Here is a 26,793-nt window from a genome sequence, read left to right as displayed (position 1 = left end):
AGGCTTTTTTGTGGCCTAACATATATAGTCTTCTTGGAGAATGTTTAGTGTACTGATGAGAAGAATTTATGTTCTGCAGTTGTTAGATAGAATGCTCTGTAAATGTCTGTTGTGTCCATTTAGTCTAAAGTACAATAGTCCAGTAATATTTGTTTTATGAATCTGGGTGCTCCAGTGTTGGCTAAATATATACTTAGGATTGTTATGTCTTCTTGTTGAATTAATCCCGTTATCATTATATAATGACCTTCTTTATCTTTTTTTTTTTTTTTACTGTTTCTGATTTAAAATCTGTTTTATCTAATATAAGTATAGCTACTCCCGCTTACTTTTGGTTTCCATTTGTATGGAATATCTTTTCCCATTCCATTACCTTCAGTCTATAAGTGTCTTTATGAGTAAGGTGAGTTTCTTACAAGCCATCTATAGTTGATTCATGTTGTTATATCCATTCTGCCAAACTGAATGTTTTAAATAGAGCAGTTAATCCATTTAAATTCAAGGTTAATATTGGTATGTGAAGTTTTGTCCCTGTCATAATGTTACTTGTTATCTAGTTGCTTTGCAGATTCTTTATTTACTTTTCCTCTGTTTGTTTTGTCTTTGTGGTCTGGTGTTCTGTCATGTTGCCATTTGATTTCTTTCTTTTCTTCATTTGTGTAATTGCTCTATAAGACATATGAGTTTTATACTTTCATGTGTTTTTATGATGGTGATTATTGACCTTTTGTTTCCATGTTTAGAACATTTTGAACCTTTCTTGTAGGACTGGTGTAGTGGTGACAAATTCCCTCAGTATTTGCTTGTTTGGAAAAGACTATTTCTCCGTCTCTTAATGAAGCTTATTCTAGCAGGATATAAAATTTCTGCTTGACAGTTTTTTTCTTTAAGTATTTTGAAAATAGAATCTCAATCTTTTCTGGCTTGTAGGGTTTCTGCTGGGAAATCTGCTATTAGTCTGATAGGGTTTCCTTTATAGGTGATTACATGCTTTTCTTTTGCTGATATGAAAAATTTTTCCTTCACATTGAACTTAGACAGTCTGATGACTAAATGTCATGGTGAAGTCCTTCTTGCAATGTATTTTCCTGGAGTTTTCTGAGGCTTTTACAGCTCCATGTCTAGATCTCTTGCTAGACTAGGGAAGTTTTCCACAATTATATCCTCAAATACATTTTCCAAACTTTTGCCTTTTTCTTCTCTCTCAGGAATACCTATGATTTGTAGGTTCAGATGTTTTACGTAGTCTCATTGTTCCTGGAAGCCTTCATTTTTAAAAATCCTCTTTTGCTTTATTTTTGTCTGACTGAATTAATTTGAAAGATCTGTTTTCAAGTTCTGAAATTCTTTCTTCTGCTTGGTCTAGTCTACTGTTGAAGGTTTTTGTGTTTTGTTTTGAGATGGAGTCTTGCTCTGTCACCCACGCTGGAGTGCAGTGACACGATCTTGGCTTGCTGCAACTCCTTTCTCCTTTCAAGTGATTCTCCTGCCTCAGCCTCCCAAGGAGCTGGGACTACAGGCATGTGCCACCGTGCTTGACTTATTTTTGTATTTTTAGTAGAGATGGGGTTTCGCCGTGTTGGCCAGGCTGGTCTTGAACTCCTGGCCTCAGCCTCCCAAAGAGTTGGGATTATTGGCGTGAGCCACTGCACCTGGCCTATTGTTGAAGGTTTAAACTATATTTTGTTATTCCTTCTATGAATTTTTCATTTCCAGACGTTCTTTTTTTTTTAATCTATCACTTCAGTAAATTTCTCATTCATATCCTGAATTGATTTTGTGATTTTTTTTTGTATTGGTTTTCAGATTTCTCTTGGATCTCACTGAGCATCTTTAAAATAAATATTTTGAAGTCTTTATTTTGTATATCCAAAATTTCATTTGGAAAAATAAAAAATGAAAAAGTATAAAACAAAACAAAAAATTTTCATTTTGGTTAGAATATACTGTTGGAGAGTTACTGTGATACTTAGTGGGTGCTGTAACATCCTGTTTTTTCATACTTCCAGAATTGTTATGCTGGCTCCTTCTCATCTGAAGAAATTCATTTCTTGTTATTTTTGAATTTATTGTCGTTTGGACATGACTTGTTTTTATTCCCCTTGAGTATGTGACTGCAATGTACATTGAACAGGGTTGTTCGGCTTTGCTTCTGGGTGCTTTCAGTGGCAAAAATGCTGTATAAATTCCTTCTTTATAGATAGCCTCAGTGTGGTGAGGTTATCAAATGTTGGTTGTAGTAGTTGTGTACTGGGCATGTGAGCAGGCTTATAACCTCCTGAAGAACTGGAGTTGCAGAGGTCTTGAGAAGCTTATCTCATTCACAAGCACTGTGTACTTGTGTCAGCATATTTTGTATTGGATTGTGTAGTTCAACCTCCAGGTCAGTTACTGATACTTGTAGGTAACAGCTAGCTGCAGCAGTAGCAGTAGGAATTATGCTTTGTTAACGGGGAGATCTTTGTTTACTGGGAGAAGCTCTCTGATGCTTCTGGCAATGGACTGGTCTGTGAAAGCACAGTGGCCTGGGCTCCATGCTCATCCTCAGGGAGGTGACGGTGAAGCTGGGTAGAGCTGGACCAGGCAGGCCTGCCCTCTGGTCCTCCAATGGTGGGTGCAAGCACCAGCCCTGACAAAGGTGGCAGAGGAGTCATTGGACCCCTGGTGAAACACACTGAGCTCTCTGCAGGGCAGATAGGGGGTGTCCCAGTACCATGGCCTCAGCATACATTAATGTGATTTATTTCCCTGTCATGTTTCCATCCAGATGCTCTGGATATTCAGTTTGGTCAGACACAGCTGTTTATTACTAGGCTGCAATGTAGCCCAGAACTGTAGGAGATGCCTACCTTGTGGCTCAACACTAAGCCTCTGTGCTGTCTGGAAATGGCTGCAGTGCAGTCTTCTCCCACAGTCCCAAACACACAGCTCCTTGGCCCTCCTGTTGTCCTTCACAGTTCTGTGCAGAGAGAGGAAGGGGTTCTGCCTTTCTTGCTAATCTGGGCCCAGAGGTCACATTGCCCGTGGGGATGCAGTCTCCCCTCACAGGCCCAGGCAGGCTGCCCCCTCTGCTTGCTTGTGCTAACTTCTTGTTGGCAGCGACAGTCGCGTCAGCAGTTGTGAGCAGAGAGAGAGGAGAAATCTCCTTCTCTATGTCAGGCTCAAGTACTGAGGCTGCTCAGCTGGTGAAATGGGATTTCATTCCTCACTGGCAGAGCCCAGCATAGAGTGTGTCTGTTGGAAGGAGGGCTGCCAATCACAGCCCCAAGCAGGGAGCTTTTGGGTACTGGGAAACATACACTTTGGTTTCCTTTGTCCCAAGAGCTGTCCCGTTGGTGTGGTGTACTTTCCCTTCCATTAGGAGCAGCGCTTCACGGAGGGTTAGATGACTGGGAACCCTGAAGCTCCCTTGGGTCCAGACACTACTGTGCCATTACCACCCTCCTAGCGAGTGCTAGCGAACGTCTATGGGAGCTTCCAGGACATGGAAACACAAGGGCTGAGGTTCTTTGGGCAGAATTCAGTCCCCCAACAGCTGCGCCCCTACAATGGTGCCTCGCTGCAGACACTCGAGTCTGGGGAAAAGGCAAGTGCCCCTGCAAAAGATCACTGTCTAGTGTAATGACCTCAAGAAGTCCCCAAATCACCGCCCTGACTAGTGTCTGGGATCATGAGTGCAGAGAGCTCTCCTACTGTTTATATACCAGCAGTCTGCCATGGAGGTGAGGGGAGCCCAAACCCTCCCACTTACCCTTTCCACCCAATGCCAGGTCCCTCAGGGATTCCAGACAACGTCTGATGGCCCAACTTGGCCCCTTCCTTCCTTCTTTTTTTGTGCCTCAGTTTATTTTTCCCCATGAGCTCTCCATTGGGTTCTAGTACTGTCTCCTTGATATTCTATTCGAGTTACGATAATCTGTTTGTAATTTTGGTTCTTATTTCTGAGGAGAACTGGCAAATAATATTTCTAGTCAGTCATCTTGAACCTGTCTCCAGTTTTTTTTTTCTTACAGATCATGCTCTTGATGTAGCTTTAAAAGTTTGAATAGCCCAAAGCCATGCAAATTTTCTTAAAATATTTTATTCCAAGAATTTTTAGTTTATGTTTAATTAGTCTTGTGTTGAGAGCTGAGATAAGTTTTGAGTTAATTTTTGTGTTATTGTGTGAGTTAACAGTCTAAATTCACTGTTTTGTATGTACATTTCAATTGTTAAAAAGATTATCCTTTCCCTGTTGAATTGTCTTGGCACCTTTGTCTTAGTTTTAACCAATAGACCAAAAATATTTATGGTTGGACTCTCAACTTAGTTTAATTGACCTAAATGTCTCTCTGCATGCCAACTACACTGCCTGGATTACAGTAGCTTCATAGAGAGTTTTGGAATGGGGTAGTATGAGCTTTGCTTTGTTTTCAAGATTATTTTGCTATACTGAATCCTTTGCATTTTTGCATACATTTTGGGATCAGCTTGTCAGCATCTGTAAAATAGCTTGCTGGAATTTTGATAGGGATTGTGTTGAATATTTAGATCAATTTGAGGAGAATAGCCATGTTGATAATCTTGTCTTCCAATTGACAAACATGGCATATCTCTCCATTTATGTAGATATTTAATTTTTCTCAGCAATGTTTTAACATTTTGTGTGTACAAGTCTTGCATATCTTTTGTTAAATGTATTCTCTTTTTGTTTGTTTTTGAGACAGAGCCTCACTCTGTCACCCAGGCTGTAGTGCAGTAGCACAATCTCAGCTCACTGCCACAATCTCAGCTCACTGCAACCTCTGCCTCTTGAGTTCAAGCAATTCTCCCGCCTCAGCCTCCTGAGTTGCTGGGATTCCAGGTGGGCACCACCACGCCCGGCTAATTTTTGTATTTTTAGTAGGGACGGGGTTTCACCATGTTGGTCAGGCTGGCTTCGAACTCCTGGCCTCCTGCTTTGGCCTCCCAAAGTGCTGGGATTACAGGCATGAGCCACCATGCCTGGCCAAATGTATTCTTAAGTATTTTTTTTTAATGTCACTGTGAATGGAATTTTTTAAAAAAATTTATTTTTGGGTTTATAACTAATATTTAGAAGTACAATTAATTTTTGTATATTGAAATTTTGTCCTGCAACTTTGCTGAACTTACTGGTTTTGTTAAATAAAGATTTAACCCAATCTTTATGTATTTTATTTATTCATTCATTCATTTATTTATTTTTTTCTTGCCAGATTACCCTGGCTAGAATTTCCAGTACAATGATAAATAGGAGTGATGAGAGCAGACATCTTTGCCTTATTCCCTATAGTACAGTAGGGGGAAAGCTTTAGGTTTTTTGTGGATTTCTTCTATCGAGCGAGGAAGTTTCTTTTTATTTCTTATTTGTTGATAGTTTTCTTCTAAAATCACGGATGGATCTTGGATTTTGCCAAGTGATGTTCATGCATTTATTAAGAGGATTGTGTGAGTGCATTTTTAATTCTAATTAGTAAGGTGTCATACGAATTAATATTTGGATGTTAAACCAATCTTGCATTTGGGTTTAAATACCACTTGGTCATGGTACATTCTCTTTTTTTATATGTTCTTGGATTTGATTTACTAATATTTTGTTGAAGATTTTGTATGTATAGTCATGAAGAATATTGGTCTGTAGTGTTCTTGTGATATTTTTGTCTGGCTTTGCTATCAGAGTAATATTGACTTCATACAATATGTTGGAAAGCTTCTCCTCTATCTTGAGAGAGTTTATGAGGGATTGATATGCTTTCTTCTTTAAATGTCTGGTAGAATTCACCGGTGAGGTTATCTATGCTTGAGCTTTATTTTTGTGGGAAGGTTTTAAACTACAAATTCAATTTCTTTTTTACTGTGGGTATATTCATATTTTCTATTGAGTCAATTTTAGTAATATTTTTCTTTTTTCAAAAATTTTTTTTCCTCTAAGTTATTTCTTTTCTTTTCTTTCCTTTTTCTTTTTCTTTTTCTTATTTTTATTTTGAGACAGCGTGTTACTCTGTCTCCTAGTCTGGAGTACAGTAGTGCAATCTCTGTTCACTGCAACCTCCACCTCCCAGGCTCAAGCAATTCTCATGCCTCAGCCTCCCGAGTAGCTGGGATTACAGGCACGCACCACCACACCCAGCTAATTTTTGTATTTTTAGTGGAGACAGGGTTTCACCATGTTGCCCAGCCTGGTCTTGAACTCCTGGCCTCAAATGACCTGCCCACCTTGAATTCCCAAAGTGCTGGGATTACAGGTGTTAGCCACTGCACCTGGTCTAAGTTAATTTATTGCCATAAAATCATTCACAGTATTTCCCTATCATCATTAGTGATGTCTCCTCTTTCCTTTCTGATTTGGTCATTTGTATCTTCCTTTTTCTCGGTCACTTTTTCTTCTCTTCGAATATGAAGATACTACCTCACAGATTGAACTGTTTGACCTCCTTTTTTATTTTCTAGAAGAATTTTGTTAAGAATTAATGTCGTATTTTAAACGTTTGGTAGAATTTATCAGTGAGGCCTCTTGGACCTGGGCTTTTCATTGTGTAAAGATTTTTAATTACTAGTTCAATTTCCTCACTTGTTAGGTTTATTTAGCTTTTCTACACATTTTAGTTATTCCTGATTTAAGCTGTGATAAATTAAATTATGATCTCATAAATTGTGATATATAATGCTTGCTTTCCTTCCCTCCTTCCTTTCTTTCCTTCTTTCCCTTTCCTCCCTCCCTCCCTCCTCCCTCCCCTCCCCCTCCTTCCCTTCCTCCCTCCTTCCTTTCTTCCTTTCTTTCTCTCTTTCTCTCTTTCCTTTCTTTCTCTCTTTCTTTCCTTTTTTTTCTTTTGATTTCTTTCTTTTTCTTTCTTCTTGCTCTGTTGCTCATGCTAGAGTGCAGTCATGTGATCATGGCTCACTGCAGCCTCACCTTCCCAGGCTCAAACAATCTTCCCACCTCAGCCTCCTGAGTTGCTGGGACTACAGGTATGAGCCACCATGCCTGGCTAATTTTTTAATTTTTTGTGGAGTTGGAGTCTCACTATGTTGCCAGGGCTGGTCTCAAACTCCTGGGCTCTAGTGATCCTCCCACCTCAGCCTCTCAAAGTGCTGGGATTACAGGCAAGAGCCACCATGCCTGCCCAGGTTTTCATTTTTATTCAGCTCAAAATATTTTCTAATTTCTCTTGTGATTTCTTCTTTGATTCATAGGTTATTCAGATGTACATTTTAAAATTTCTAAATATCTGCAGATTTCCCATATTTTCTCCTATTTATGACTTATTTAATTCCCTTATGATCAGATAATATATTTTGTATGATATCAATTTTTTCTATTCTTATTTTTATTTTTACAGATGATGTCTTGCTGAATTGCCGAGGCTGGAGTGCAATGGCTGTTCATACGTACGATCATCATAGTGCACTACAGCCTGGAACTTCTGGTCTCAAATGATCCTCCCACATCAGTCTCTTGAGTAGCTGGGACTACAGGTGTGTGCCACTGTGCCTGGCTGATATCAGTTCTTTTAAATTAACTGAGACTTGCTTTGTGAACTAACATATGGTCTGTCCTGGGAAATGTTCCATGTGCACTTGAGCATCATTCTGTTGTTGTTGGCTGGAGTTTGCTGTAAATGTCAGGTCAAGATTGTTGGCAGTATTATCCTGATCTTCTATATCCGTGTTGATTTTTCTATCTAGTTGCTCTATCCATTTTTGAAAGGGATTTTGAGTCCTCCGTTATTACTTTTGAAGTGTCTCTTTCTCCCTTTAATTCTTTAAATTCATATACTTTGGGGCTCAGTTGTTAGATATGTATGTTTATAACTGTTATATCTTTCTGATGAATTTATGCTTTTATCATTATAAAATGCTACTCTTTGTCTTTAGTAATACCTTTTGTCTTAAATTCTGTTCTGTGTGGTATTAGCATACCCACTCCACTTCTCTTGTGGCTATTAATTGTATAGCATGTATAGCATTTTTTTCATCCTTTTACTTTTTTTCTTTTTTTGATATGGAGTTTGACTCTGTTGTCCAGGCTGGAGTGCAGCGGCACAATCTCCACTCTCTGCAACCTCCACCTCCTGGGTTAAATCAGTTCTCCTGCCTCAGCCTCCCGAGTAGCTGGGATTACCACTATGCGCCACCACACCCAACTAATTTTTTTTTTTTGGTATTTTTAATAGAGATGGGGTTTCACCAGGTTGGCCAGACTGGTCTCAAATTCCTGGCCTCAGGTGATCCACCCGCCTAGGCCACCCAAAGTGCTGGAATTACAGGCATGAGCCACTGTGCCAGGTCCATCCTTTTAACCTGTTTGTGTCTTTAAATCTAAAATGTGTCCCTTATAGGCAGCATACAATTGGATCTCTCTCTCTCTCTGTCATTTTGTACCATTGGAATGTTGGTTAACTTTTGTTTGTAAAGTGCAGAAATTATTAATTTCGAATTGTTAAGATTAAATTGGATTGTTAGAAGGCTTGTTAAAACAGTGATTGCTGGGCTTCACCTCCAGCATTTCAGATTGAGTAAGTCTGAGAATTTTCATTTCTAGCAAGTACCCTGCTGATTATGTAAGTGCACTAGTAGCCACACTTTGAGAATCATGGAAATAAGATGATACATTAAAATATCTAATGCAGTTCTAGGTACCTCATAATTGTTGATTCTATTCTGTTGCTTCTATTCTATTACTCAAAAGTCATTCATTCTTTGAAAAACATACTCTGTTGTCATAGTTTTGGTGTTGGCTCTAACGTTTATATTGATATTTTTGAGGTTTATTAAAAACAAATAAGCCTGTGTATAAAGAAATTAGAAACACACCAATCGCAAAAGATAAAATTTGTAAAAGATCAATTTTTATCCTTTCTGGTATAAGACATTCATGTAACTTGAGCTCTATATAAGATCATATAACTAAAATTAATGTTCTTATAGTAGATAAATCTAAATCAATTAATCATAAAATAGGAAAACGTTTTAATTGAAGGGAAAATAATGATAGCAAATACAACAAAGATTGGTGCTAAATTGTGTCAATGGTGTTAATATGCAGATTTGATACTTTTACTTTGAAAATACGCTGAAATTCTTATTATTTAATGTTTGATATAATTAATTCACATTCAAAGGATGATACATTTGTATAAACTTGAACTTTTATCACCCAGAGCTGGGGAATTTCCAGACTTTTACATGCAAGCTGTTTTTAAAGAAAAAGATAAATCTCCCTTTAATCCAATGTCTTTGAAAGGTTATAAGGGGTTCACTACTTAAAAAAACCAGTTTAAAAAATAAATAAATGAAGATCTTGGATTAAATACATTATTTTCTTGTTACAAGTTGGTGCAGAGCCTTTTCATATTTTTTGTTTCATTTTAAATATTAACGTATAGAAACAGTGATTCTGCAAGAGGGCATTTTTTTGCTGGTTGGTTTCTCAAATGTAAAAATGAATCTAAAACATAATATCAGTGTCTACAATGTATGTTAGTGATATTTGTTATTTTAAAGTAGAGTTTATCCAAAATTGGGTTATAATAATTAGTTCTACTGTATACACTTAATAAGCAGTCATGTGTTGCTGAATGACAGGGATACATCCTGAGAATTGTGTTGTTAGGTGATTTTGTCATGTGGACATCAATCATAAGGTGTACTTACACGAACTTAGATGGCATAGTCCATTACACACCTAGGCTATATGGCATAGCCTATTGCTCCTAGGCTACAAATCTGTACAGTATGTCACTGAACTGAATACTATAGGCAATTATAACATAATGGTAAGTATTTGTGTATCTAAACACAGAAAGGGTACAGTAAAAATATGATATAAAAGTTTAAAGATGGCAGAACTGTATAGGGCACTTACCATAAATGGAGCTTACTAGACTGGAAGTTGCTGGGTGTGTTAGGCCATTATTGCATTGCCATAAAGAAATACCTGAGGCAGGGCGCAGTGGCTCATGGCTGTAATCTTAGCACTTTGGGAGGCCGAGGCAGGTGGATCACCTGACGTCGGGAATTCGAGACCAGCTTGGCCAACATGGTGAAACCCTGTCTCTACTAAAAATACAAAAAATTGGCTGGGTGCCATGGCTCACGCCTGTAATCCCAGCACTTTGGGAGGCTGAGGCAGGCGGATCACGAGGTCGGGAGATTGAGACCATCCTGGCTAACACGGTGAAACCCCGTCTCTACTAAAAATACAAAAAAATTAGCTGGGTGTGGTGGAGGGCACCTGTAATCCCAGCTACTCGGGAGGCTGAGGTAGGAGAATGGCGTGAACCTGGGAGGCAGAGCTTGCAGTGAGCCGAGATCGCGCCACTGCACTCCAGCCTGGGCAACAGAACAAGACTCCATCCCCCACCAACAAAAATAAATCAAAAAAGCAAAGAGTTAACTGGACATGGTGGCATGTGTCTGTAATCCCAGCTACTTGGGAGGCTGAGGCAGGAGAATTGCCGGAACCTGGAAGGCTGAGGTTGCAGTGAGCTGAGATCAAGCCACTGCACTCCAGCCTGGGCGACAGAGGGAAACTCCATCTCAAACAAAACAAAACAAAACAAAACAAAACAAAACAAAACAAAACAAACCCAAAATCTGAGACTGGGTAATTTATAAAGAAAAGAGGTTTAATTGGCTCTCAGTTCTGCAGGCTATACAGGAAGCATGGTGCCGGGCATCTGCTTGGCCTTGGGTGAGGCCTCAGGAAGCTTACAATCATGGTGGAAGGCAAAGAGGGAGGCAGTGTATTATATGGCAAGAGTGGGAGCAAGAGACAGTGGTGGGGGGTGGGGGGAAAATGTGTCCCACACTTTTTATGTTTTTTATATTTTATTTATTTATTTATTTTGAGACAGGGTCTTGCTTGGTTGCCCAGGCTGGAGTGCAGTGGGATGATCTTGGCTCACTGAAGTCATGAACTTCCAGGCTCAAATAATCCTCCCACCTCAGCCTCCTGAGTAGCTGGGACTACAGGTGTGCAGCACCAAGACCGGCTATTTTGTTTTATTTTTGTAGAGACAAGGTATTGCCATGTTGCCCAGGCTGGTATCAAACTCCTGAGCTCAAGCCATCTGCCCAACTCAGCCTCCCAAAGTGTTGCAATTACAGGCGTCAGCCACAGCTCCTTGCAGCCACACACTTTTCAACAACCAGATCTCATGAAAACTCTCTCACAATTGTGAGGACAGCACCACATCATGAGAGATCTGCCTCCAAGATCCAATCACTTCCCACCAGGCCTCACCTCCAACACTGGGGATTACAATTCAACATGAGATTTAGAGGGGAAACATCCAGACTATATCACTGGGTGAGTCAGTGAGTGAGTGGTGTGTGAATGTAAGGGCCCAGGACATCACTGTACATTAGCATAGACTTTAGAAACACTGTACACCTAAGCTACACTAAATTTGTAAAAATAGTAACTGTGCTACAACTTTATGACAGCTAGACGTCACTAGGTGATAGGAATTTTTCGGCTCCGTTATAATCTTAAGAGACCACTGTCGTATATGCGGTTCATCATTGACTGAAATGTCATTCTGTAGCCCGTGACTGCATTTCCGTATCAGATTCTTATTACTATTCCTGTATTACTAATATTATTTTCAAGAGACTCAGAGGTGAAGCACACAGATTTATGAGTTAGGATTACTGGCTAAAACTTTACCTTTTCCTAATTGTGTGGCTTTGGGCAGTTAACCTCTCTCTGTGCCTCATTTTCCTATATGTAAAATAAGGATAAAATAGAACCCACATTGTAAGGTTGTTGTAAGGATTAAATGAACTAATTTAGGTATGTATACCACTTAAAACTCTATCTATATTTTTTTGTAAGCACTCTCTAAGTCCCAGCTATTATTGCTGCTGCAAAAACAGCAGTACAGTAGTTCCCCCTCTGTGCGGTTTTGCTTTCTGCTGTTACCTGTGATCAACTGCAGTCTGAAAATATTAAATGAAAAATTGTAGAAATAATAAATTGTTTGGTCTTCAATTGCACACTGTTCTGAATAGTGTGATAAAATCTTTTGCTATCCTGCTGTCTCCCTCCCAGGACGTGAATCATCCCTTTCCCCAGCATATCCACACTGCAGATGCAACCGGCTGCCTGCCTGTTATTTGCTTTAACCCTCTCAGTTAGCAGATTGATTGACACAGCATCACAGTTGTTGTATTCAAGCAACTCTTATTTTGCTTAATAATGGCCCTGCAGTGCAGGAGAAGTGATGCTGGAATATTATTAGAATTGTTTTTTATTTTATTGTATTTTATTATTAGTTATTGTTAATCTCTTACCATGTCTAATTTAGAAATTAAACTTTTTCATAGGTATGTATGTATAGGAAAAACATGGTCTATATAGGATTCAGTACTATCTATGGTTTCAGGCATCCACCGGGAGTCTTGGAACATATCCTCCATGAAGAAGGGGGTACTGCTCTACTAATACTGCTACCATGTTTGTGTAGTGCTTTAGACATTACATAAGGCTCTCATACCTGAGACCTAAAGAAATCCTGTGGTATAGGGGTCCCAATGTGGGACACCTTTCCTAATTCACCATCAGGGTAACAGCTGAAACTCCTATAACAAAAGACAGGTTAACAAGGGAAAAGCATAACACATTTACTTTATCAAAGTTTTATGTGACACAGGAGCCTTCAGAAATGAAGACCCAAAGACCCAGGGAAAACTGTTTATTTCTATGGTTAGGTTTGATGAAAAATAAACAGCAGTGTAGAAATATGATTGGATAAAAGGGTATGATCTAATGGTAATAGATTGAGCAGGGGAAACCCAGGAAGGCCTGTCTATTCAGATTCTTCTTGGCCTCTCTGTGCAGGATTCCTTTCCCTAAAGTATGGGGCGGGCAGGTCAAGGCTGCAGTGAGCTATGATGGTGCCATTGCACTCTAGAGTGAGACCCTAGACCTTTTTTTTTTTTTTTTAAAAAAAAGTATGGGGCAGGACCTCCCTGGAATGAGGGTCTTATGACCTACTTTCACAGAAGGTAGGTCAGAGAATTTCTTTTCTTTTCTTTTCTTTATGGCCAGCTCTCACACAGAAAGGTAGGGGAAGGTCAGGGTGATCATCTTGCTTCTGAGGCTCTCCCAATCTCTTTCAGCTCAAAGTTGTTGGGGTAGTATTTTCTGAGCCCCAGCTAATACTAAATACTAAAATAATTTGTAGCTATGTGTATAAAATGCATTTGTGTTACGTTACAGCATTTTGCCATGGCTGCTTGCATAGGAGAGTGCTGAAATGGCCAAAGTAGAGCAATCCCTCCCATTCCCAATGTCACAGAGCAACTCCATTCACTCCTCCCCGCCCTCCCTTCCTTTTTCCTTCTTTCCTTCTCTTTTCATCCTTCAACATCTTGTATACTTGGGGGATCTCATCGTGAACTAAGGGTATGCAGGCCTTGAACTCATGAGCATAGTCTAGCTATATGACCACCATGTGCTGTGTGCTCACTTTTCTTTTCTTTTCTTTTTCTTTTCTTTCTTTCTTTTTTTTTTTTTTTGAGACATTGTCTCACTCTGTCACCCAGGCTGGAGTGCAGTAGTGCCATCTGGGCTCACTGTAACCTCTGCCTCCCGGGTTCAAGGGATTCTCCTGCCTCAGCCTCCCTAGTAGCTGAGACTACAGGCATGCATCACCATGCACGGCTAATTTTTGTTATTTTTTGGTAGAGACGGGATTTCACCATGTTGGCTGGGCTGGTCTCAAACTCCTGACCTCAAGTAATCTGCCTGCCTCGGCCTCCCAAAGTGCTGGGATTACAGGCATGAGCCACTGCACCTGGCCCTGTGTACTCATTTTCATTATCACTCCATCAGCTACAGAAACATTGACTTTCTGGTGCAGAGGATGTTTCTTGGATGCTGAAGAAAACACAAGCTCTGGCAGTTCATCACTTTTTTCCTTCTACCTACAAAAACCCTACTTAACCTAAGTATTTTGTAGTCTTTTTTTCCTGCTTTTTTTTTTTTAAGTTTTTCTTTTTGAAGCTGAAAGAAATGAAAAAAAAATTCTAAAATTAATTCCCAAGAAATTGCCTAATTTTATTTTTAATGTGTTTATTTATAATGCTATTAAGTTTTCATAATAATAGGTATTTTAGTAAATTTCACCTAGTTTCATAATCACATAATCATTCTTCTTTTGTTGTTTAGGTTGTTTCTAATTTCTTACTTTATAATGCTGTGAGCAATATTTTGATGTTTACAGCATTCTCTCTAATTTTCTTTCTGTTGGGACAAATTTCCAAGACAACAATTCTTAAGAAAAAGTGTATGAATATTTTCATAGCTTGAGACCGTCACCTTTTTTCAAAGTATACCTTTGCTAACATTATAGTCATTATAACTAAATTTTGCTCATTTTAATTGTCCTAAAGTCTTGTTTCTAGGAATTCTTTTGCTCTATGAAGATGACCTTTCCAAGATCCTAATGTGCAGGCTTACCACTATAAACTTTTTGACTATTTTTATTGTCTTTTCTAAGGTAAATTGAATATTCAGAAAGTTTGAAATCATTAAACCTTATTTCTGCTTTTTTTTTGGTAAGGAGTTGTGAAAATTAGCTAGAATGTTTGCTAAATTTAATTTTTTTTTTTTTTTTGAGATGAAGTCTTGCTCTGTCACCCAGGCTGGAGTGCAGTGGAGCAATCTCGGCTTAATGCAACCTCTGTCTCCTGGGTTCAAGCGATTCTCCTGCCTCAGCCTCCCAAGTAGCTGGGATTACAGGTGCCTGCCACCACACCTGGCTAATTTTTGTATTTTTAGTAGAGACAGTGTTTCACCATGTTGGCCAAGCTAGTCTCGAACTCCTGACCTCAGGCAATCTGCCCGCCTTGGCCTCCCAAAGTGCTGGGATTACAGGCATGAGCCACCACTCCTGGCTGCTAAATTTAAAGAGATAAAATTACTATTCATTTAGTTTACTGTATGTCCCTAAGGTCAGGAATAACGTGTTTTTTAGAAATGGTAGATTAACAGCAAATTTTGTTAAACACAAATATTACCTTAAACATTCACTGAGTCTTTCCATTAAATTTTCTCATTTATTCATTTATTTCAGAAAGATGTGGAAGATTATGTGCAAAGGGATATCATTATAAGGGAACACAGAGCTTTCCCTTTAAGAAATACTGTTGTGCACTTAAGAAGCCACTGCAAAACTTTTAGAGTGAGGTGTCTTTTAGGAAGCAGAAGAGATATTTCCAAATTTACAAAAGTCTCATGGAACAACGTATAGATGATTATTTATCTACCTCGGAAATGAACAAGAGGGTTTCCAAATAAATAAGTGTCTTATTTCAAATTTTCTCAAGTCATTAAGACATTAACTTTGGGAGTATATAATTTTCTTCATGGATTTACAGATTATTTAAGGGTCTTTCCTCCACATTTTGAACAATAGATGGAAAGATACTAAGTTATGTGTGAACTGTAAAATTCACACGTATCACAGGAACATGACCATTTTAGTTCCTCAGTTTAACCTACAACTAGTCTCTATTACTTTGACCACTGGATTATTACGTAAGAATTTTAATTTACAGTGTTACTTGATGTCCACTAGGGGGGACCAAACCACGAACAGAATATATGCTTCTATTATTTCTCCAGGTGGTGAAAAACCCAAGCCATTTCAGATGGCCCACTTGAAATCACAAATTAGTCTTCAGTGTTTCCTATTTCTAAAAGGCTAACTCTATCAGGATATACAAGCAAATGTATGAAAATATTGGGGAGTCAATATTAGACATATAATATTTTAGAGTAAAGCTAAAGCTTGCCAAGAGTCTTTGATAACTTGAAAATTTATCAATTCTTAGAAAAACAATAAACTATTTTGAAATTGCTCAACTTTTAATAAATACCACATTTATACATTTTTTAAAAACCTTGACTTATTTGACAAGAAGATGAAGGTGAATTTTGAAATATGACTCCATAATGTAGTATGTGAATGTATTTGGGGTCATGATAAATATACAGAAGATTTTGTTGGAACAATGTTGTTTATTGGGACAATTTTATCAGTGAATAACTTAAAATTAATAAAGCCTACAACATTTTTGTATTTCTGTAATTTAAAATGCCATGGTTTGAAAATATTGTTTTCCAAAATAAAGTTCATGTGTATCTTAGGACTCTGTGAATTTTAAGTTCACTATCTCTGTTATTACTTGAAATCTCTGATTTGTAAGATTTTCATGATATGAAGCAGTATATTTTGCATAGTTCACAAAATGTTCTAACAAATGTGAAAGCATTTTCATATTTTGTGAAAATATTCTAAGAAAAATAAAAATATTTTATGTCATGTAAGTATAATTTAAGAAACTTAGGTTGCAATAATTTTCAAAATAAAAAGTGAGCACACAGAAAAGTATCACTGTGTAGAACTATAGGTCCTAAACAATTTATTTTTATATGAGCAGCTTGAATTTTACTGCCAAATTCATTTAAAAAAATCAGACAATGTGGAAAATAAAAACATGACTTGTTTAAAACAACAAAAACAATCACGACAAAACCATTAAACCACAAAGATCTATCATGTATCAGATCTATTTCTCTGCAAAATACAGAAAAATATTGCAGAAACTAAATGTCCACTAGATGCCACACTTCCTTTGCTGAGTTAAGCGGTACTTTGACTCCTGACAAGCTTTATGCAGATGCTACTGTATTTGGTAACAGTAACAGGACCCCAACTCAATTGTCTTTTCCCTTACATTCTTTCGCTCCTACTATGATATACCTAATCATCCAAAATTTGCTTAGTAGTGGTACGTTATAAAGTTCTGCTGAGATTCTTAGGCACAAGTACAGAGAATTACATTTGCTGACTTTAAAGATCAAGTCAGAGTTAACATCCCTCATTTTGGAGCACTGTGTGTGTGTGTGTGTGTGTTGTGATGACAGCTAAAGACTTTTTTCTTCCGACCATTTGATTTTTAAATTTACATGTTATTTTTTTCATTTTGTATACATATTCTCTATTTCCTCCCTCAAGAAAAACATAGAAAGGCCAATTTTTAAAAAATATAATAAGGAGAAGTAACTTAACTTTTTGGAAAACTACGTTGAATGAAACTGACTAAATTGTCTTTAGAGACACATTTATTTTGTTTTCAGAGATCATTAAAATGGAAAAAAATAACAGTCTTTCCGTTTTCTTTGACATTTTTCGTAGGTTGAATTCAATAATAAAATGAATAGAAATCAGTAAATAGGAGAAGTACAAGGCATTATCCCACAAGCTCCCACCCCATGTTATGAAACAAGGCTAACGGGACTACTAAGTATTGAGAATATTTACACTGAACTTGAACCACAAGTATTTGATGTAGCTGTGAATTGTCATTTATGACATCTCCATGGAAATTGAATCTGAGATTAGCATTTGATGATATAAAATAAATAATGTATCTTAATCATGTGATAGTGTGAGGCCAGTCTTCTGTCTTCCTCCAGATTACCAGTCACCTAAGCAATTTTTCCCTAGAGCAATTATAACTTTATGGCACTGTGTTTTCCCTACTTCCAAAATCTTTTGAGGATTTCATCACTATATCCAATCACTAAGAAATCTGCAGTGAATTTAAAAAACTGTACCTAATCTGACTTCAGTTGTTGAAGTAGCTAGTGAATTTTACCACTTAGTGTGTATTTTTTTCTAAATTAATGTGTTTTGAAAATTAATCTTCAGATCAGTCCCTTTCTTTGTAACCTGTATGGAAGACTCTCTCTCTTCTTCACCCCTGTTTCTCTCTGTAACTGACATAAACTAAACTAAACTATTGGCCAATCAATTCTAGAGAGGAGGAAAATACCAAACAGATCTTCAATCTAAAACAACAATGACAACAGCAAACAAAAAGCAAACAAATCAATGCAATTGCTTTGTTTGGAAAATCTAGATAATCTGTATATATACAATAGGAGGTTATCAAAATAAATTACCGTTTTTTCATTCCTAGTAATTTTTTCCCACAAACATAGCATCTGTTGTTAAATACTTCATCAAGTGGGAAACTTAAACAATTTGTGGTCATTTTCCCAAGGAAACTTGAAGAAATAAATTAATCCAAACATGGCTCTGTTTAAAGGGCTCAAGTAAACAAAGCGAGATAATTCTGACACCTCCTAAAAGCTGATCTAAGAACAGATTTTGTCTGTAAATTCTAGTGTCTCTATGAGTATCTTTAATAGTATACACTATTAACTATTTAATAGTATACATTAAAAAGCCCAAAGGGCTATTTAGAAATGAAGAAATCTTGGGGACTTGGAGTCCTCAAAAAACACTTTTTCTCCTCATCTGAAAGATGAAAGTATGGTAGAGATACTATAATTTGTCCTGTAACTTATTTCCATTGAATTCTAAGAGTTAAGTGGATTCTGCCTTAATGATACACTTTACCTTTAACCCTCTCATTTTCTAGGAAATGTATCTGTATCAGAAATCATCCAGAAAAAAAATTGCTGGCAGTCAATGTAACTGAGCAGCAAGAATATGGTTTGCATCATCTAGGCATTGAGGAGAATAATAAATGAAATCCTCAGAATTCTTTTTAAAAGTTAGAGGTAAGATACACGGCTGCACGTTGATGAAAGTTAGAATGTGTTTAGATCTGGATCCTGCTAAAAAATTAGGTCAAGGGTGCAGGGCAGCAGCCTGGTGTATGTCTTGGGGTGGGGGGGGATGCTCTCCTTAAGCAATCAGTAATATCTTAAAAATTTAAAACCCTGGCCGGGCGCGGTGGCTCACGCCTGTAATCCCATCACTTTGGGAGGCCAAGGCGGATGGATCATGAGGTCAGGAGTTTAAGATCAGCTGGGCGTGGTGGTGGGTGCCTGTAATCCCAGCTACTCGGGAGGCTGAGGCAGAGAATTGCTTGAACCCGGGAGGTGGAGGTTGCAGTGAGCCGAGATGGCGCCACTGCACTCCAGCCTGGGCTACAGAGCAAAACTCCGTCTCAAAAAAAAAAAAAAAAAAAAATGAAAACCCTAATAGTAGAACACTTCACTGTTCAACTCTTCTAACAATACAGAAGTATTAATAGGATATTTAAGTAAGGTCTCAAGTTGGAGTACAGTAAGTTAGTGTTGATACTTTTTCTATAGGTATGTGTATATTATAGAAGAGTGATTTGAATAATTATATTTTTTATAATAATAATATTCATTACCTCCTTACTATGTATACACATTCCCTCCAGGTCTTTGAGTACAAAAGGAGGACTTAGAAAGTCATAAAGTTCTTTATATCTTTCTCGAAGACAAGAAGGGCCTAGATCTTGGGCACTCAAATTGCCTTCTTGGTTTCCCTGGGTCAGTAAATATCATTATCTGTATTTGCTCTTCTGTGCCTATTGTCCCTTGCCACTACCCTGCCCAACAGTCAGCAGACTCAACCAACTATCTATAAAAATGGTGAGAAAATAGAAGTTAAATCTTTAGCAGGTTACCTCTTAGGTTTAAGATTTGGCTGGTCCTCAAAATTACCCTAAAGGAAATATTACTCTTCCTTCCAAGATCATCACTAAACTGATGGCAAACAAGTTTGAGCTTAGTTGTTTCCCAGAACATATTTGTCCCAAACAATGTCTTGTTGTGAGTTGGCATTCTCACCGGGTTCTCCAAGAAGTGTATAGGTGAACCCAAATTTTGTATGAAATCTTCCACTTTCCTTATGGGATCACCATTAATTCCTTCAAGTCCTTTCTGTCTCTCTCCATCCCAGGTCTAATGCTTAAATTCTTCTGAGACCTTATATGAGGTGAACAGTTCACATATAATAAAAGGATGGAGTCTAATGCCAAATGAATATGGTTATATAAGTGCAAGGTAGAAATAGTCTGAAAAAGATATAAACTCTGTGGATTTAAAACTGGCCTAATGCATGTAGAGAGATATGAATGTAGCAAGGAAAGGATCATACCTCCAAAATTTTGGCCAAGTCACATCTGTAAGGCATCAGACCCAATATATTTCAAAAGAGTACAAAATTGATTAAGAGCTCAAAGTGAAGAGAATTTATTAGTGAATATTAAATGCTAAAATTAATATTTAAAGTCATCGATTATTGTTGATTTTATCACTGATTTTTTTTTGCGAAAGAAATTTTGCAATGTGAAAACAAGGCCCTGCTAGACAATAAAGTCTTATAGTGCTATTAAAATAAAATGGTGGGATATTGGTACAACGACAGGTATACACATTTATGGAATTGAATAGGTAGCCTATAAAATAGGAAGAATACATGATCATTACTTTGTCTCTTTCTCTTATCACTACTTATTTCATTTATCTTTATTATTTTTCTATCCCTCTTTTATCTATCTAATCTATATATTTGTCATGTTTCTTCTTTTTTATTTGAGATGAGCACAGAGAAAACATATATATAAAATCAAGAACTAAAGCCAGCACTATAAAAATATGAATAAGAATTTAAGAATAGAGAGGAATTTTCCTCCACTGTATACAGACAAAAAAGGTCCATTTAGATTGGCTTTGAGCTTCAAGGCAGCCAAAGGGAAAAGAGATAAAGTCCATTATATATTTCTAGTGTAAAAGAGAAAAAAAATCTTATTTTTTCAGGAAAAGCAAGACATCTCCTAGTAAGCTTTACAAGAAATTTCTCACATAGAACTCCATAAAGGGACAACAGAATATAGTTTGGGCAATCTTTTTCTTATTGCAGCAAAACATAAAGAAACAGTTTTATTTTATTTATTTATTTAAAATGGAGTCTTACTCTGCCAGGCTGGAGTGCAGTGGCACCATCTCAGCTCACTGCAACCCTTGCCTCCCGGGTTCAAGCAATTTCCTGCGTCAGCCTCCCGAGTAGCTGGGACTACAGGCACGTGCCACCACACTTGGCTAATTTTTTTGTATTTTTAGTAGAGATGGGGTTTAACCATGTTAGCCAGGATGGTCTCGATCACCTGACCTCGTGATCCGCCTGCTTCGGCCTCCCAAAGTGCTGAGATTACAGGCATAAGCCACTGCGCCTGTCCCAAGAAACAGTTTTTTAAAAGACTGTATCTTAGATTAGGCCAGGCATGGTGGCTCATGACTGTAATCCCAGCACTTTGGGAGGCCGAAAGTGGATCACCTGAGGTCAGGAGTTCGAGACCAGCCTGACCAACATGGTGAGACCTCATCTCTATTAAAAATACAAAAATTAGCCAGATGTGGTGGCACGTGCCTGTATCCCAGCTACTCAGGAGGCTGAGGCAGGAGAATTGCTTGAACCAGGGAGGTTGCAGTTAGCAGAGACTGTGCCATTGCACTCCAGCCTGGGCGACAAGAGTGAAACTCCATCTCAAGGAGGAAAAAAAAGACTGTATCTTTTTTAGATTGTATCTTAGATCATTTTTCACTAAAAGCTAATGACAAAACAGAAGAATAGAAATTCTTATACAAGAGAATTATAAACTAGTGTTTGCCATATGTGGTAGGCAGGATTCTAAGATGTCCTTCAAGATTCCCATCCTCTGGTGCACACGTTCTGAATAATCCCTTCTGCTTGCATGAGGCTGGGACTTGTGGATATAATGGGACGTCACTCCTTGATTATGTTTCATTACCTGGCAAAAGGGATTTTGCAGATGTAATCAAGGTCCCTAGTCAGTTGATTGAGGGTAGGCCTGACCTAATCAAGTTAAGTGCTTAAATAAGGTGGAGAGATTTTTCTCCTGGCCTTACAGGAGCATGCTGTCATGTTGTGGAGAGGGCCATGTGACACGCAACTGTGGGATGCCTCTGAAAGCTGAGAAGGAGCCAGGCGTGGTGGCTGATGCCTGTAATCCCAGCACTTTGGGAGGCCGAGGCGGGTGGATCACGAGGTCAGGAGTTCAAGACCAGCCTGGCCAAGATGGTGAAACCCCGTCTCTACTAGAAATACAAAAATTAGCCAGGTGTGGTGGTAGGCACCTGTAATCCCAGCTATTTGGGAGGCTAAGGCAGGAGAATCACTTGAACCTCAGAGACGGAGGTTGCAGTGAGCCAAGATCGTGCCGCTGCACTCCAGCCTGAGTGACAGCTGAGAAGGGCTACCACTTGGCAGCCTCCAAGAAAGGAGGACCTCAGGCTTACAACTGCAAGGAACTGAATTCTGCTAGTAACCAGTGAGCTTAGTAAAGGAACCTGAAACTTAGGTAAGATTGCAGTCCCATTAATGCCTTGACTTTAGCCTTGTAGGACACTGAACAGAGAACCAGCAGTGCCATGCTGGACTTCTAAACTACGGATTCAGGTAAGAAAAATGGGTGTTTTAAGCTGTTAAATTTGTAGTAATACATAACACAGCAAGAGATAACAAATATACTGTGCTTGGAAAACCTACACAGACCAATAAATCTCCTCAAAATATTTGTCCCAACTTTCTACATTGACAAGTAAGGAAATAATCCACAGTAACAACTATTATAGAAGTTGAAAACTGGTGCCCGTGGCCTGAATTCAGCACTAGATGTATACTGTTTAGCTTGCACTGTTAAAAACATGTTTAAAAAATTCAGTTTTCAGTATCTTAAAATTGAGAAATTATTCCTGGCACAAAAAATGTCTACGTCTGGTTTCTCTTCTTTTTTTTTTTTTTTTTGAGACAGAGTTTCGCTCTTGTTGCCCAGGCTGGAGTGCGATGGCGGGATCTCATCTCATTGCAACCTCTGCCTCCCAGGTTCAAGTGATTTTCCTGCCTCAGCCTCCCAAGTAGCTGGGATTACAGGTGCGCACCACCACACCCAGCTAATTTTGTATTTTTAGTAGAGATGGGGTTTCTCCAAGTTGGTCAGGTGGTCTCCAACTCCCAACACAAGTGATCCACCCGCTTCGGCCTCCCAAAGTGCTGGGATTACAGGTGTGAGTCACTGCGCCTGGCTCTGGCTTCTCTTTAAAAACAAAAAGGAACAGTGAGCCTTGATTCTATTTGGAAATAATTACCTAGACCAAGAACTTAGTTTCTTCCTTTAAATGAAACTTCTGCTTCCATTTTGCTATATCCCCTTAGGCTGTTTTTAAAAATTGCACCAAGATACTTCTCTCATTTCACCCATTTGCATTATCTGCCTGACTGCTGTATAACAAATGAGATAAATTATAAGTACTATATAAAAAATATGTTATATATGCAATATACATAAATTTTTGTATGTGTAGATATATGGTACTTGTATACTTATACATTAGTTATAAATATAATCCAATCCATTTCACTTTATGAAAAACTCCCTTTTTAGCATTTTTTTCCTTTCATGTTGCAAAGAACTTTCTAATTGGGGAAGCAATTATTGTTGGGTTGCCCTCAGTTATGAGCCTGGGGTCCCTGAGCCTTTTGGGGCCCCTTTAGATGACACTGTAAACTACATAAAAAATGCTACTCAGTGTAGATATCCTGGTTTTGAATGTATTTTCATACTTAATCTTAACAGAAGTTAAAAGAAGAAAGATGATGTTAAGATCATAATTGCAAACTTAACCCTTGTCCACTTCCCACATAAGGGGTCCAAACAAACTCATCCAATGGAATAACCAGTTTTGGGACAAGTTAAACTAGCTACATTGTTTACTTATTATTTAGAGCAGTATAGCCACAGACAGATTATGTTATGGACTGAATGTTTGTGTTTCTCTTAAACTCGTATGTTGAAATATGTGGAAATCACCCACAATGTGATGGAATTAGGAGGTGGGGCCTTTGGAAGGTGAGTACATCACGAGGATGGAAGCCTTATGAATGGGATTAGTGCTGTCACAAGAAGAAACAGGAGAGCTTCCCCCCTCTCTCTGTTCCCCACTGTGTGAGAATACAACAAAAAGAAGGCCATTTGCAAATCAGAAAAGGGACCTCCGCCAGAATCTGACCATACTGGCACCATGATCTTGGACTTTCCAGCCTCCAGAACTGTGATAAATTAATTTCTGTTGTCTGAACTAGCCAATCTGTGGTATTCTATTATAGCAGCTGGAACTGGCTGAAGTAAACTATAATTGCTGTTATTTGAATTCCGTTACTCACATGGGTGTTTTGACATAGAGCTTGTAGATGAACATAGAAATTCTGATTTTAGGGCAGGAAATGATCTTGTAGTAGATTATAAAAATGGCTACAATTTCTTTCCATCCATTTATATACTCTCCCCCCCTTTTATTTTATACTCCCCCCCCCCACTTTTTTTAGAGTGTAACGTTGCATTTCCTTCCACAAAGAGTGGAATCTATTTCTTCATGACTTGAATCTGGGCCATGTGACTTGCTTTGAACTGTAGGAGAGAAGCAAATGTAATAGAGATAGGGACTTGGCTTTTGGGGGCTTGCCTCTCTTGCTGGTCTTGTCAATCCTATATCTACTACAATATCAATAAGCCTGGCAATCCTGGCAGGATGATCAGGTTCATGGCTCACTTACCATGTTGCTTCAGTAGACAATCAACTGGTCTCCCTACATGAGAGTAAAACTTTGAATACCAGCTGATCAGAGACACATGTAGGGTGTCCAACTCATCTTCATTTGGCAGGAAAACTGAGATGGTCGATTACCCCAGATACATGATTGAGCCCAGCCAAGGCTAGCACAAGAGCCATTGTCTGAGTTCAACCCAGTTTTCTTACCCCCAAATCATGAGTGAATACATACATAAGTTTTTTTTTTTTCTAGCATAGTTTGTTATGATGTAGAAGCTAACTGATACAGACTTTTAGAGACCTATCCAGTTCATTTACCTTGTTTTGGAGATCAGAGAGATGTTGAAATTCAGAGATAAAATGATACCCAAGGTCACTTATCAGGTAAGTATGAAGTTTGTCAAGTAAATCAAAGCCAATGTTAACAAATGCCAGGAGAAATCTTCCAAGGGAAAATATTTGGATAGTAGTATATAAAAAATCCACAGGTGATGACTATCCAATTATGTACATATGGAGAAGCTGTATAATACAGCATACAAAAGCAAGGGTTTTGAAGTTAGGAAGATGTGAATTCAAATTCTACTTGATCATTTCAGATCTTAGATAATTTACCCAGCCTGCCTAATCACTAGTTTCCTCAGTGTGAAATGGGCCTATTTATATATACACCAATAGGCTTTATAATGTGTGAATTAATTTAATACAATTTAATACAATTTAATACAATATAAAGTATTATATATAATGCCTGGCACATAGGAAAAACTTCATAAATGGTAGCGATTGTTTTTATAAAAATGCATGTTACAGAGTCATTAAAACACTTGTTTATGCTGTTTTAGTATTTGGTTTTGGACAATCCTAGTAGTGGCCTTGGACTGTCATTTGCATCGCTAGTCCCAGATAGAATATAGACTAAGAAGCAGAGAGCCTAATTTTAGTTATTTTATGCCTCGTTTTTTTTCCCAATTTCTGTAACTATCATAAACATTTACAGCTGCAATATTAGGAAGCTATCTGTGGTTAATTCTATTTTTAATAATCTCTTTTCTGTTTATAGCCAATTTGAAAAGAAAAATTTCCTACAAATAGACCCTAGTTAAAATTTACTCAATCATTTTTGTTTGCAAGTATTAGTTATTATATGGGTTTCAGATAATTATAAAGGAATATTACTAAGACATTAAAGAACAAAATATTCACATTAGCAAAACTAGCCTTAAAACTGTTTGAAGAGTAAAAGGTAACTCAGAAGCCAGAAGATACTAAAATATTCTGATTGGACCTATTGCTGCAATGAATGGCAAGCTGGTACAGTTAAGCGGAAATCCATTCAGGTAACCAAAAAAAAAAAAAAAAAAAAAAAAAAAAAAAAAAAAAAGACACCAGCTGTAAACCCCCAGCTGCAGTTGGAAGAAAAAAACATTACAGAAAAAGCATCTTAAACTTCTCTGTACTGTAGTTTTTGTGAATGACCATTGTAATGTCTCTGGTATGGGAGCACATTAAGAAGAAAAGGCAAGATCAACACCGTGACCACACCACAAGCCTCAGGAAAGGCATTGTCAGTTTATTGTTGAAGGCACATTGTTTAACATTTCACCGAGGAAAATATCATTTGGTATTTCAGGGGCAAAGTTGCATCTCCAAAGCTTTCTCTGTTTACAGTTGTCTTCTCATAAATTCCATTGTAAACAACCTACTCTCCATAAGGTGATTTCTCTATAGGCATCTAATTTAAATAATAATTATAGTCTCTGAATTTGACATTAGCATATTTTTATACTGTGGAATAAGATTGTATTAAAAAATTCTAGATGTGAGGTCAATCTCAGGAAATAAAATTTTACTGGATGATACTGTGATTATGTTTTAGAGTACAAATTAAGGTCTTCATTATATAATTAATATCTTAAAAAATTGTTACCAAGCAGATTAAAAAAATAAAGGAGCTCACATACATTTTTATTTAGGCAACCATAAAATAATATTGCTTTAAGCCTATGTATGCAGAGTGAATTATTTGGTATTTTAAAGGTGCTTAAGTGTGTACTTGTACAGAGGAAGCTCTCTATCTATAGGACAGGTTTAAGGCACAATAGCAGCATTACTAGCTTCTCCAAGTATTCCCACCAGGGAGCCTTCGTCTATCCCTAGTGAGACCAGAATGAGTTGGTAGTTCAAATTCCATAGCACATTCAGTCTCCTGAGACTTCAAACGAGGGAGCCAATTATGATGGTGGGTGCTGGGTCGTAGACTTGTGTCCGTGATTAATCAGACTGGGTCTGCCTCCAGTTCACATTATAAACTCCAGCGAGTGACACTCAGGTGGTGTAGCTTTCACTCAGGCCCACAT

General features: G+C 37.9%; 1 long non-coding RNA gene across 1 annotated transcript in view; it reads left to right on the top strand.

The window, feature by feature from the left end:
• Positions 1 to 25,778, top strand: part of LOC107974094 (uncharacterized) — a 46,891-nt gene extending 21,113 nt beyond the window's left edge. Inside the window, exons 5-8 of the long non-coding RNA XR_001716639.3 lie at positions 7,341 to 7,476; positions 18,463 to 18,604; positions 24,687 to 24,817; positions 25,497 to 25,778. This is a non-coding gene — a long non-coding RNA (uncharacterized LOC107974094). The remainder of the gene's footprint in view (positions 1 to 7,340; positions 7,477 to 18,462; positions 18,605 to 24,686; positions 24,818 to 25,496) is intronic.
• Positions 25,779 to 26,793: the final 1,015 nt, after the last annotated feature.

This window comes from Pan troglodytes, chromosome 3 (assembly GCF_028858775.2).
Source record: "Pan troglodytes isolate AG18354 chromosome 3, NHGRI_mPanTro3-v2.0_pri, whole genome shotgun sequence".
NCBI lineage: Eukaryota > Metazoa > Chordata > Mammalia > Primates > Hominidae > Pan > Pan troglodytes.
Note: the sequence above shows the minus strand (reverse complement) of the source record. Positions and strands in the feature narration are given on the sequence as shown.